The sequence below is a fragment of the Montipora capricornis genome, chromosome 3 (genome assembly GCF_036669925.1).
Source record: "Montipora capricornis isolate CH-2021 chromosome 3, ASM3666992v2, whole genome shotgun sequence".
Lineage (NCBI taxonomy): Eukaryota > Metazoa > Cnidaria > Anthozoa > Scleractinia > Acroporidae > Montipora > Montipora capricornis.
In genome coordinates this window covers 508,069-520,257 of record NC_090885.1, presented here as the reverse complement: position 1 = coordinate 520,257, position 12,189 = coordinate 508,069, and positions in this window count along the sequence as shown.

Sequence of the window (12,189 nt, the reverse complement as noted above, 5' to 3'; positions counted from 1 at the left end):
AAAAAAGACCTATCAAAGGAGAAATGACATTTTTCGCAAAGTACCGAAAATGGCATTTTTGGCAAAACGGCAAAGGGGGACCAAGGAAATTTTTCAAAAATGGCCGATTTTTTAGTCGAACTTCGTAAGGCTAAAAAATAGGAAATACAAGTCGCCTGATGGCCTAATTAGTATGGATTGAAAGCTAAACTATCCTAGATTTGTGCTATGCAAAAAACCGCATGAAAAAAGACCTATCAAAGGAGAAATGACATTTTTCGCAAAAGTACCGAAAATGGCCATTTTTGGCAAAACGGCAAAGGGGGGACCAAGGGAAATTTTTCAAAAATGGCCGATTTTTTAGTCGAACTTCGTAAGGCTAAAAAAATAGGAAATACAAGTCGCCTGATGGCCTAATTAGTATGGATTGAAAGCTAAACTATCCTAGATTTGTGCTATGCAAAAAACCGCATGAAAAAAGACCTATCAAAGGAGAAATGACATTTTTCGCAAAAGTACCGAAAATGGCAATTTTTGGCAAAACGGCACGGGGGGACCAAGGGAAATTTTTCAAAAATGGCCGATTTTTTAGTCGAACTTCGTAAGGCTAAAAAAATAGGAAATACAAGTCGCCTGATGGCCTAATTAGTATGGATTGAAAGCTAAACTATCCTAGATTTGTGCTATGCAAAAAACCGCATGAAAAAAGACCTATCAAAGGAGAAATGACATTTTTCGCAAAAGTACCGAAAATGGCAATTTTTGGCAAAACGGCAAAGGGGGGACCAAGGGAAATTTTTCAAAAATGGCCGATTTTTTAGTCGAACTTCGTAAGGCTAAAAAATAGGAAATACAAGTCGCCTGATGGCCTAATTAGTATGGATTGACAGCTAAACTATCCTAGATTTGTGCTATGCAAAAAACCGCATGAAAAAAGACCTATCAAAGGAGAAATGACATTTTTCGCAAAAGTACCGAAAATGGCAATTTTTGGCAAAACGGCAAAGGGGGGACCAAGGGAAATTTTTCAAAAATGGCCGATTTTTTAGTCGAACTTCGTAAGGCTAAAAAAATAGGAAATACAAGTCGCCTGATGGCCTAATTAGTATGGATTGAAAGCTAAACTATCCTAGATTTGTGCTATGCAAAAAACCGCATGAAAAAAAGACCTATCAAAGGAGAAATGACATTTTTCGCAAAAGTACCGAAAATGGCAATTTTTGGCAAAACGGCAAAGGGGGGACCAAGGGAAATTTTCAAAAATGGCCGATTTTTTAGTCGAACTTCGTAAGGCTAAAAAAATAGGAAATACAAGTCGCCTGATGGCCTAATTAGTATGGATTGAAAGCTAAACTATCCTAGATTTGTGCTATGCAAAAAACCGCATGAAAAAAGACCTATCAAAGGAGAAATGACATTTTTCGCAAAAGTACCGAAAATGGCAATTTTTGGCAAAACGGCAAAGGGGGGACCAAGGGAAATTTTTCAAAAATGGCCGATTTTTTAGTCGAACTTCGTAAGGCTAAAAAAATAGGAAATACAAGTCGCCTGATGGCCTAATTAGTATGGATTGAAAGCTAAACTATCCTAGATTTGTGCTATGCAAAAAACCGCATGAAAAAAGACCTATCAAAGGAGAAATGACATTTTTCGCAAAAGTACCGAAAATGGCAATTTTTGGCAAAACGGCAAAGGGGGGACCAAGGGAAATTTTTCAAAATTGGCCGATTTTTTAGTCGAACTTCGTAAGGCTAAAAAAATAGGAAATACAAGTCGCCTGATGGCCTAATTAGTATGGATTGAAAGCTAAACTATCCTAGATTTGTGCTATGCAAAAAACCGCATGAAAAAAGACCTATCAAAGGAGAAATGACATTTTTCGCAAAAGTACCGAAAATGGCAATTTTTGGCAAAACGGCAAAGGGGGAACCAAGGGAAATTTTTCAAAAATGGCCGATTTTTTAGTCGAACTTCGTAAGGCTAAAAAAGTAGGAAATACAAGTCGCCTGATGGCCTAATTAGTATGGATTGAAAGCTAAACTATCCTAGATTTGTGCTATGCAAAAAACCGCATGAAAAAAGACCTATCAAAGGAGAAATGACATTTTTCGCAAAAGTACCGAAAATGGCAATTTTTGGCAAAACGGCAAAGGGGGGACCAAGGGAAATTTTTCAAAAATGGCCGATTTTTTAGTCGAACTTCGTAAGGCTAAAAAAATAGGAAATACAAGTCGCCTGATGGCCTAATTAGTATGGATTGAAAGCTAAACTATCCTAGATTTGTGCTATGCAAAAAACCGCATGAAAAAAGACCTATCAAAGGAGAAAAGACATTTTTCGCAAAAGTACCGAAAATGGCAATTTTTGGCAAAACGGCAAAGGGGGGACCAAGGGAAATTTTTCAAAAATGGCCGATTTTTTAGTCGAACTTCGTAAGGCTAAAAAAATAGGAAATACAAGTCGCCTGATGGCCTAATTAGTATGGATTGAAAGCTAAACTATCCTAGATTTGTGCTATGCAAAAAACCGCATGAAAAAAGACCTATCAAAGGAGAAATGACATTTTTCGCAAAAGTACCGAAAATGGCAATTTTTGGCAAAACGGCAAAGGGGGGACCAAGGGAAATTTTTCAAAAATGGCCGATTTTTAGTCGAACTTCGGAAGGCGAAAAAAATAGGAAATACAAGTCGCCTGATGGCCTAATAGTATGGATTGAAGCTAAACTATCCTAGATTTGTGCTATGCAAAAACCGCATGAAAAAAGACCTATCAAAGGAGAAATGACATTTTTCGCAAAAGTACCGAAAATGGCAATTTTGGCAAAACGGCAAAGGGGTGACCAAGGTAATTTTCTCAATAATGGCCGATTTTTTAGTCGAACTTCGTAAGGCTAAAAAAATAGGAATACAAGTCGCCTGATGGCCTAATTAGTATGGATTGAAAGCTAAACTATCCTAGATTTGTGCTATGCAAAAAGCGCATGAAAAAAGACCTATCAAAGGAGAAATGACATTTTTCGCAAAAGTACCGAAAATGGCAATTTTTGGCAAAACGGCAAAGGGGGGACCAAGGGAAATTTTTCAAAAATGGCCGATTTTTTAGTCGAACTTCGTAAGGCTAAAAAAATAGGAAATACAAGTCGCCTGATGGCCTAATTAGTATGGATTGAAAGCTAAACTATCCTAGATTTGTGCTATGCAAAAAACCGCATGAAAAAAGACCTATCAAAGGAGAAATGACATTTTTCGCAAAAGTACCGAAAATGGCAATTTTTGGCAAAACGGCAAAGGGTGGACCAAGGAAATTTTTCAAAAATGGCCGATTTTTTAGTCGAACTTCGTAAGGCTAAAAAAATAGGAAATACAAGTCGCCTGATGGCCTAATTAGTATGGATTGAAAGCTAAACTATCCTAGATTTGTGCTATGCAAAAAACCGCATGAAAAAAGACCTATCAAAGGAGAAATGACATTTTTCGCAAAAGTACCGAAAATGGCAATTTTTGGCAAAACGGCAAAGGGGGGACCAAGGGAAATTTTTCAAAAATGGCCGATTTTTTAGTCGAACTTCGTAAGGCTAAAAAAATAGGAAATACAAGTCGCCTGATGGCCTAATTAGTATGGATTGAAAGCTAAACTATCCTAGATTTGTGCTATGCAAAAAACCGCATGAAAAAAGACCTATCAAAGGAGAAATGACATTTTTCGCAAAAGTACCGAAAATGGCAATTTTTGGCAAAACGGCAAAGGGGGACCAAGGGAAATTTTTCAAAAATGGCCGATTTTTTAGTCGAACTTCGTAAGGCTAAAAAATAGGAAATACAAGTCGCCTGATGGCCTAATTAGTATGGATTGAAAGCTAAACTATCCTAGATTTGTGCTATGCAAAAAACCGCATGAAAAAAGACCTATCAAAGGAGAAATGACATTTTTCGCAAAAGTACCGAAAATGGCAATTTTTGGCAAAACGGCAAAGGGGGACCAAGGGAAATTTTTCAAAAATGGCCGATTTTTTAGTCGAACTTCGTAAGGCTAAAAAAATAGGAAATACAAGTCGCCTGATGGCCTAATTAGTATGGATTGAAAGCTAAACTATCCTAGATTTGTGCTATGCAAAAAACCGCATGAAAAAAGACCTATCAAAGGAGAAATGACATTTTTCGCAAAAGTACCGAAATTGGCAATTTTTGGCAAAACGGCAAAGGGGGGACCAAGGGAAATTTTTCAAAAATGGCCGATTTTTTAGTCGAACTTCGTAAGGCTAAAAAAATAGGAAATACAAGTCGCCTGATGGCCTAATTAGTATGGATTGAAAGCTAAACTATCCTAGATTTGTGCTATGCAAAAAACCGCATGAAAAAAGACCTATCAAAGGAGAAATGACATTTTTCGCAAAAGTACCGAAAATGGCAAAATTTGGCAAATTGGCAAAGGGGGACCAAGGGAAATTTTTCAAAAATGGCCGATTTTTTAGTCGAACTTCGTAAGGCTAAAAATAGGAAATACAAGTCGCCTGATGGCCTAATTAGTATGGATTGAAAGCTAAACTATCCTAGATTTGTGCTATGCAAAAAACCGCATGAAAAAAGACCTATCAAAGGAGAAATGACATTTTTCGCAAAAGTACCGAAAATGGCAATTTTTGGCAAAACGGCAAAGGGGAGACCAAGGGAAATTTTTCAAAAATGGCCGATTTTTTAGTCGAACTTCGTAAGGCTAAAAAAAATAGGAAATACAAGTCGCCTGATGGCCTAATTAGTATGGATTGAAAGCTAAACTATCCTAGATTTGTGCTATGCAAAAAACCGCATGAAAAAAGACCTATCAAAGGAGAAATGACATTTTTCGCAAAAGTACCGAAAATGGCAATTTTTGGCAAAACGGCAAAGGGGGACCAAGGGAAATTTTTCAAAAATAGCCGATTTTTTAGTCGAACTTCGTAAGGCTAAAAAAATAGGAAATACAAGTCGCCTGATGGCCTAATTAGTATGGATTGAAAGCTAAACTATCCTAGATTTGTGCTATGCAAAAAACCGCATGAAAAAAGACCTATCAAAGGAGAAATGACATTTTTCGCAAAAGTACCGAAAATGGCAATTTTTGGCAAAACGGCAAAGGGGGGACCAAGGGAAATTTTTCAAAAATGGCCAAATTTTTAGTCGAACTTCGTAAGGCTAAAAAAATAGGAAATACAAGTCGCCTGATGGCCTAATTAGTATGGATTGAAAGCTAAACTATCCTAAATTTGTGCTAAGCAAAAAACCGCATGAAAAAAAACTATCAAAGAAGAAATGACATTTTTCGCAAAAGTACCGAAAATGGCAATTTTTGGCAAAACGGCAAAGGGGGGACCAAGGGAAATTTTTCAAAAATGGCCGATTTTTTTAGTCGAACTTCGTAAGGCTAAAAAAATAGGAAATACAAGTCGCCTGATGGCCTAATTAGTATGGATTGAAAGCTAAACTATCCTAGATTTGTGCTATGCAAAAAACCGCATGAAAAAAGACCTATCAAAGGAAAAATGACATTTTTCGCAAAAGTACCGAAAATGGCAATTTTTGGCAAAACGGCAAAGGGGGGACCAAGGGAAATTTTTCAAAAATGGCCGATTTTTTAGTCGAACTTCGTAAGGCTAAAAAAATAGGAAATACAAGTCGCCTGATGGCCTAATTAGTATGGATTGAAAGCTTAACTATCCTAGATTTGTGCTATGCAAAAAACCGCATGAAAAAAGACCTATCAAAGGAGAAATGACATTTTTCGCAAAAGTACCGAAAATGGCAATTTTTGGCAAAACGGCAAAGGGGGGACCAAGGGAAATTTTCAAAAATGGCCGATTTTTTAGTCGAACTTCGTAAGGCTAAAAAATAGGAAATACAAGTCGCCTGATGGCCTAATTAGTATGGATTGAAAGCTAAACTATCCTAGATTTGTGCTATGCAAAAAACCGCATGAAAAAAGACCTATCAAAGGAGAAATGACATTTTTCGCAAAAGTACCGAAAATGGCAATTTTTGGCAAAACGGCAAAGGGGGGACCAAGGGAAATTTTTCAAAAATGGCCGATTTTTTAGTCGAACTTCGTAAGGCTAAAAAAATAGGAAATACAAGTCGCCTGATGGCCTAATTAGTATGGATTGAAAGCTAAACTATCCTAGATTTGTGCTATGCAAAAAACCGCATGAAAAAAGACCTATAAAAGGAGAAATGACATTTTTCGCAAAAGTACCGAAAATGGCAATTTTTTGGAAAACGGCAAAGGGGTGACCAAGGGAAATTTTTCAAAATTGGCCGATTTTTTAGTCGAACTTCGTAAGGCTAAAAAAATAGGAAATACAAGTCGCCTGATGGCCTAATTAGTATGGATTGAAAGCTAAACTATCCTAGATTTGTGCTATGCAAAAAACCGCATGAAAAAGACCTATAAAGGCAGAAATGACAATTTTCGCAAAAGTACCGAAAATGGCAATTTTTGGCAAAACGGCAAAGGGGGGACCAAGGGAAATTTTTCAAAAATGGCCGATTTTTTAGTCGAACTTAGTAAGGCTGTCAAAATAGGAAATACAAGTCGCCTGATGGCCTAATTAGTATGGATTGAAAGCTAAACTATCCTAGATTTGTGCTATGCAAAAAACCGCATGAAAAAAGACCTATCAAAGGAGAAATGACATTTTTCGCAAAAGTACCGAAAATGGCAATTTTTGGCAAAACGGCAAAGGGGGGACCAAGGGAAATTTTCAAAAATGGCCGATTTTTTAGTCGAACTTCGTAAGGCTAAAAAAATAGGAAATACAAGTCGCCTGATGGCCTAATTAGTATGGATTGAAAGCTAAACTATCCTAGATTTGTGCTATGCAAAAAACCGCATGAAAAAAGACCTATCAAAGGAGAAATGACATTTTTCGCAAAAGTACCGAAATGGCAATTTTTGGCAAAACGGCAAAGGGGGGACCAAGGGAAATTTTTCAAAATGGCCGATTTTTTAGTCGAACTTCGTAAGGCTAAAAAAATAGGAAATACAAGTCGCCTGATGGCCTAATTAGTATGGATTGAAAGCTAAACTATCCTAGATTTGTGCTATGCAAAAAACCGCATGAAAAAAGACCTATCAAAGGAGAAATGACATTTTTCGCAAAAGTACCGAAAATGGCAATTTTTGGCAAAACGGCAATGGGGGACCAAGGGAAATTTTTCAAAAATGGCCGATTTTTTAGTCGAACTTCGTAAGGCTAAAAAAATAGGAAATACAAGTCGCCTGATGGCCTAATTAGTATGGATTGAAAGCTAAACTATCCTAGATTTGTGCTATGCAAAAAACCGCATGAAAAAAGACCTATCAAAGGAGAAATGACATTTTTCGCAAAAGTACCGAAAATGGCAATTTTTGGCAAAACGGCAAAGGGGGGACCAAGGGAAATTTTTCAAAAATGGCCGATTTTTTAGTCGAACTTCGTAAGGCTAAAAAATAGGAAATACAAGTCGCCTGATGGCCTAATTAGTATGGATTGAAAGCTAAACTATCCTAGATTTGTGCTATGCAAAAAACCGCATGAAAAAAGACCTATCAAAGGAGAAATGACATTTTTCGCAAAAGTACCGAAAATGGCAATTTTTGGCAAAACGGCAAAGGGGGGACCAAGGGAAATTTTTCAAAAATGGCCGATTTTTTAGTCGAACTTCGTAAGGCTAAAAAATAGGAATACAAGTCGCCTGATGGCCTAATTAGTATGGATTGAAAGCTAAACTATCCTAGATTTGTGCTATGCAAAAACCGCATGAAAAAAGACCTATCAAAGGAGAAATGACATTTTTCGCAAAAGTACCGAAATGGCAATTTTTGGCAAAACGGCAAAGGGGGACCAAGGGAAATTTTTCAAAAATGGCCGATTTTTTAGTCGAACTTCGTAAGGCTAAAAAATAGGAAATACAAGTCGCCTGATGGCCTAATTAGTATGGATTGAAAGCTAAACTATCCTAGATTTGTGCTATGCAAAAAACCGCATGAAAAAAGACCTATCAAAGGAGAAATGACATTTTTCGCAAAAGTACCGAAAATGGCAATTTTTGGCAAAACGGCAAAGGGGGACCAACGGAAATTTTTCAAAAATGGCCGATTTTTTAGTCGAACTTTGGAAGGCTAAAAAAATAGGAAATACAAGTCGCCTGATGGCCTAATTAGTATGGATTGAAAGCTAAACTATCCTAGATTTGTGCTATGCAAAAAGCCGCATAAAAAAAGACCTATTAAAGGAGAAATGACATTTTTCGCAAAAGTACCGAAAATGGCAATTTTTGGCAAAACGGCAAAGGGGGACCAAGGGAAAATTTTAAAAAATGGGCGATTTTTTTGTCTAACTTCGTAAGGCTAAAAAATAGGAAATACAAGTCGCCTGATGGCCTAATTAGTATGGATTAAAAGCTAAACTATCCTAGATTTGTGCTTTGCAAAAAACCGCATGAAAAAAGACCTATCAAGGAGAAATGACATTTTTCGCAAAGTACCGAAAATGGCAATTTTTGGCAAAACGGCAAAGGGGGGACCAAGGGAAATTTTTCAAAAATGGCCGATTTTTTTAGTCGAACTTCGTAAGGCTAAAAAAATAGGAAATACAAGTCGCCTGATGGCCTAATTAGTATATGGATTGAAAGCTAAACTATCCTAGATTTGTGCTATGCAAAAAAACCGCATGAAAAAAGACCTATCAAGGAGAAATGACATTTTTCGCAAAAGTACCGAAAATGGCAATTTTTGGCAAAACGGCAAAGGGGGGACCAAGGGAAATTTTTCAAAAATGGCCGATTTTTTAGTCGAACTTCGTAAGGCTAAAAAAATAGGAAATACAAGTCGCCTGATGGCCTAATTAGTATGGATTGAAAGCTAAACTATCCTAGATTTGTGCTATGCAAAAAACCGCATGAAAAAAGACCTATAAGGAGAAATGACATTTTTCGCAAAAGTACCGTAAATGGCAATTTTTGGCAAAACGGCAAAGGGGGACCAAGGGAAATTTTTCAAAAATGGCCGATTTTTAGTCGTACTTCGTAAGGCTAATTTAATAGGAAATACAAGTCGCCTGATGGCCTAATTAGTATGGATTGAAAGCTAAACTATCCTAGATTTGTGCTATGCAAAAAACCGCATGAAAAAATACCTATCAAATGAGAAATGACATTTGTTTGTTCGCAAAAGTACCGAAAATGGCAATTTCTTGGCAAACGGCAAAGGGGGGCCCAAGGGACATTTTTCAAAAATGGCCGATTTTATAGTTCGAACTTTTTATGGCAGCGGAATGCTAAAACAAATAGCAAATACAAGTCGCCTTGATGGCCTAATTAGTATGGGATTTGAAAGCTAAACTATCCTAGAATTTTGTGCTATGCAAAAAACCGCATGAAAAAAGACCTATCAAAGGAGAAATGACATTTTTCGCAAAAAGTAACCGAAAATTGCAATTTTTGGCAAAACGGCAAAGGGGGGACCAACCGAAATTTTTCAAAAATGGCCGATTTTTTAGTCGAACTTCGTAAGGCTAAAAGAATAGGAACTACAAGTCGCCTGATGGCCTAATTAAGTATGGATTGAAAGCTAAACTATCCTAGATTTGTGCTATGCAAAAAACCGCTTGAAGAAAGAGCCAGCAAAGGAGAATTAGGCATTTTCGCAAAATTACCGAAAATGGTAAGTTTTGGCAAAACGGCAAAGGGGGGACCAAGGGAAATTTTTCAAAAAGGGCACATTTTTTAGTCGAGCCTCGGAAGCCTAAAAAAATAGGAAATACAAGTCGCCTGATGGCCTAATTAGGTATGGATGTAAAGCTAAACTAATCTAGAGTTGTGCTATGCAAAAAACCGCAATGAAAAAAGACACCTATCAAAGGCAGAAATGACATTTTCGCAAACGTACCGAAAATGGGCAATTTTTGGCAAAACCGCAAAGGGTGACCAAGGGAAATTTTTCAAAAATGGCCGATTTTTTAGTCGAACTTCGTAAGGCTAGAAAAATCGAAATACAAGTCGCCTTGATGGCCTACTTTCGTATGTGCTTGAAAGCTTAAACTATCCTAGATTTGTGCTATGCCAAACCGCATGAAAAAAGACCTATCAAAAGGAGAAATGACATTTTTTTCGCAAAAGTCCCGAAAATGGCAACTTTCTGCAAAACGGCAAAGGGGGGAACCAAGGGAAATTTTTCAAAAACTGGGCCGATTTATTGTAGGTCGAGACTTCGTAAGGCCTAAAAAAATAGTAAATACAATTCGCCTGATGGCCTAATTAGTATGGAAGTTGTTTTGAAAGCCAAACTATCCCTGATTTGTGCAATGCAAAAAACCGCATGAAAAAAAGACCTATCCAAGGAGAAATGACATTTTTCGCAAAAGTACCGAAATATGGCCATTTTTGGCAAAACGGCAAAGGGGGGACCAAGGGACATTTTTCAAAAATGGCCGATTTTTTAGTCGAACTTCGTAAGGTCTACAAAAACTCGGAAATACAAGTCGCCTGATTGCCTACATTAGTTTGATTTGAAAGCTAAACTATCCTAGATTTGTGCTATGCAAAAAACCGCATGAAGAAAGACCTATCAAAGGAGAAATAAACATTTTTCGCAAAAGTACCGAAAATGGCAATTTTTGGCAAAACGGCAAAGGGGGGACCGAATAGGAAATTTTTCAAAAATGGCCGTTTTTTTAGTCGAACCTCGTAAGGCTAAAAAATAGGGAATACAAGTCGCCTGATGGCCTAATTAGTATGGATTGAAAGCTAAACTAATCCTTAATTTGTGCTTATCCAAAAAACCGCATGAACAAAGACCTATCAAAGGAGAAATGACATCTTTCGCAAAAGTACCGAAAATGGCAATTTTTTTTGGCAAAACCGGCCAAGGGGGGAACAAGGGAAATTTTTCAAAAAATGGCCCGATTTTTTTTTAGTCGAACTTCGTAAGGGCCTAAAAAAATAGGAAAATACCAGTCGCCCTGAGGGGCCTAATTAGTATGGGATTTGAAGCTAAACTATCCTAGATTTGTGCCTATTCAACAAACCCGCTTGAAAAAAGACCTATCAAAGGAGAAAGGACATTTTCGCAAAAAGTACCGAAAATGGCATTTTTGGGAAAACGGCACAGGGGGGACCAAGGTAAATTTTTTCAAGAAAGGCCCTGTATTTTTAGTCGAACTTCGTAAGGCTACAAAAAAAATAGGAAATACAAGTCGCCTGACGGCCTAATTAGTATGGTTTGAAAGCTACACTACCCTCGCGTTGTGCTCTGCACAAAACCGCATGAAAAAGACCTAATCAAAGGAAAATGACAATTTTTTCGCAAAAGTACCGAAAATGGCATTTTTGGGCAAAACGGCAAAGGGGGAACCAAGGGAAAATTTTTCAAAAATGGCCGATTTTTTAGTCGAACTTCGTAAGGCTAAAAAAATAAGGAAATAAAGGTCGCCTGAGGGCCCAATTAGTAATGGATTAGGAACGCTAAACTATCCTAGATTATGTTCTATGCAAAAACCAGCATGAAAAAGACCTATCAAAGGAGAAATGACAGTTTTTTTTCGCACAAGTAACCGAAAAATGCAATTTTTGGCAAACGAACGGCAAGAGGGGGGACAAGGGAAATTTTTTCAAAAATGGCCGATTTTTTTAGTCGAACTTCGTAAGGCTAAAAAATAGGAAATACAAGTCGCCTGATGGCCTAATTCGTATGGATTGAAAGCTAAACTATCTTAAGATTTGTGCTATGCAAAAAACCGCATGACAAGGACCTATCAAAGGAGAAATGACATTTTTCGCAAAAGTACCGAAAATGGCAATGATTGGCAAAACGGCAAAGGGTGGGGACCCATGGAAATTTTTTTTCAAAAATGGCGATTTTTTAGTCGAACTTCGTAAGGCTAAAAAAATAGGAAATACAAGTCGCCTTATGGCCGAATTTAGTATGGATTGAAAGCTAAACTATCCTAGATTTGGTGCTATGCAAAAAACCGCATGAAAACAGACCTATCAAAGGATAACATGACATTTTTCGCACAAGTACCGAAAATGGCCATTGTTGGCAAAACGGCCAAGGGGGGGGACCAAGGGAAATTTTTCATAAAAATGGCCGATTTTTTAGTCGAACTTCGTAAGGCTAAAAAAATAGGAAATACAAGTCGCCTGATGGCCTAATTAGAATTATTGAAAGGAAACTATCCTATATTTGTGCTATGCAAA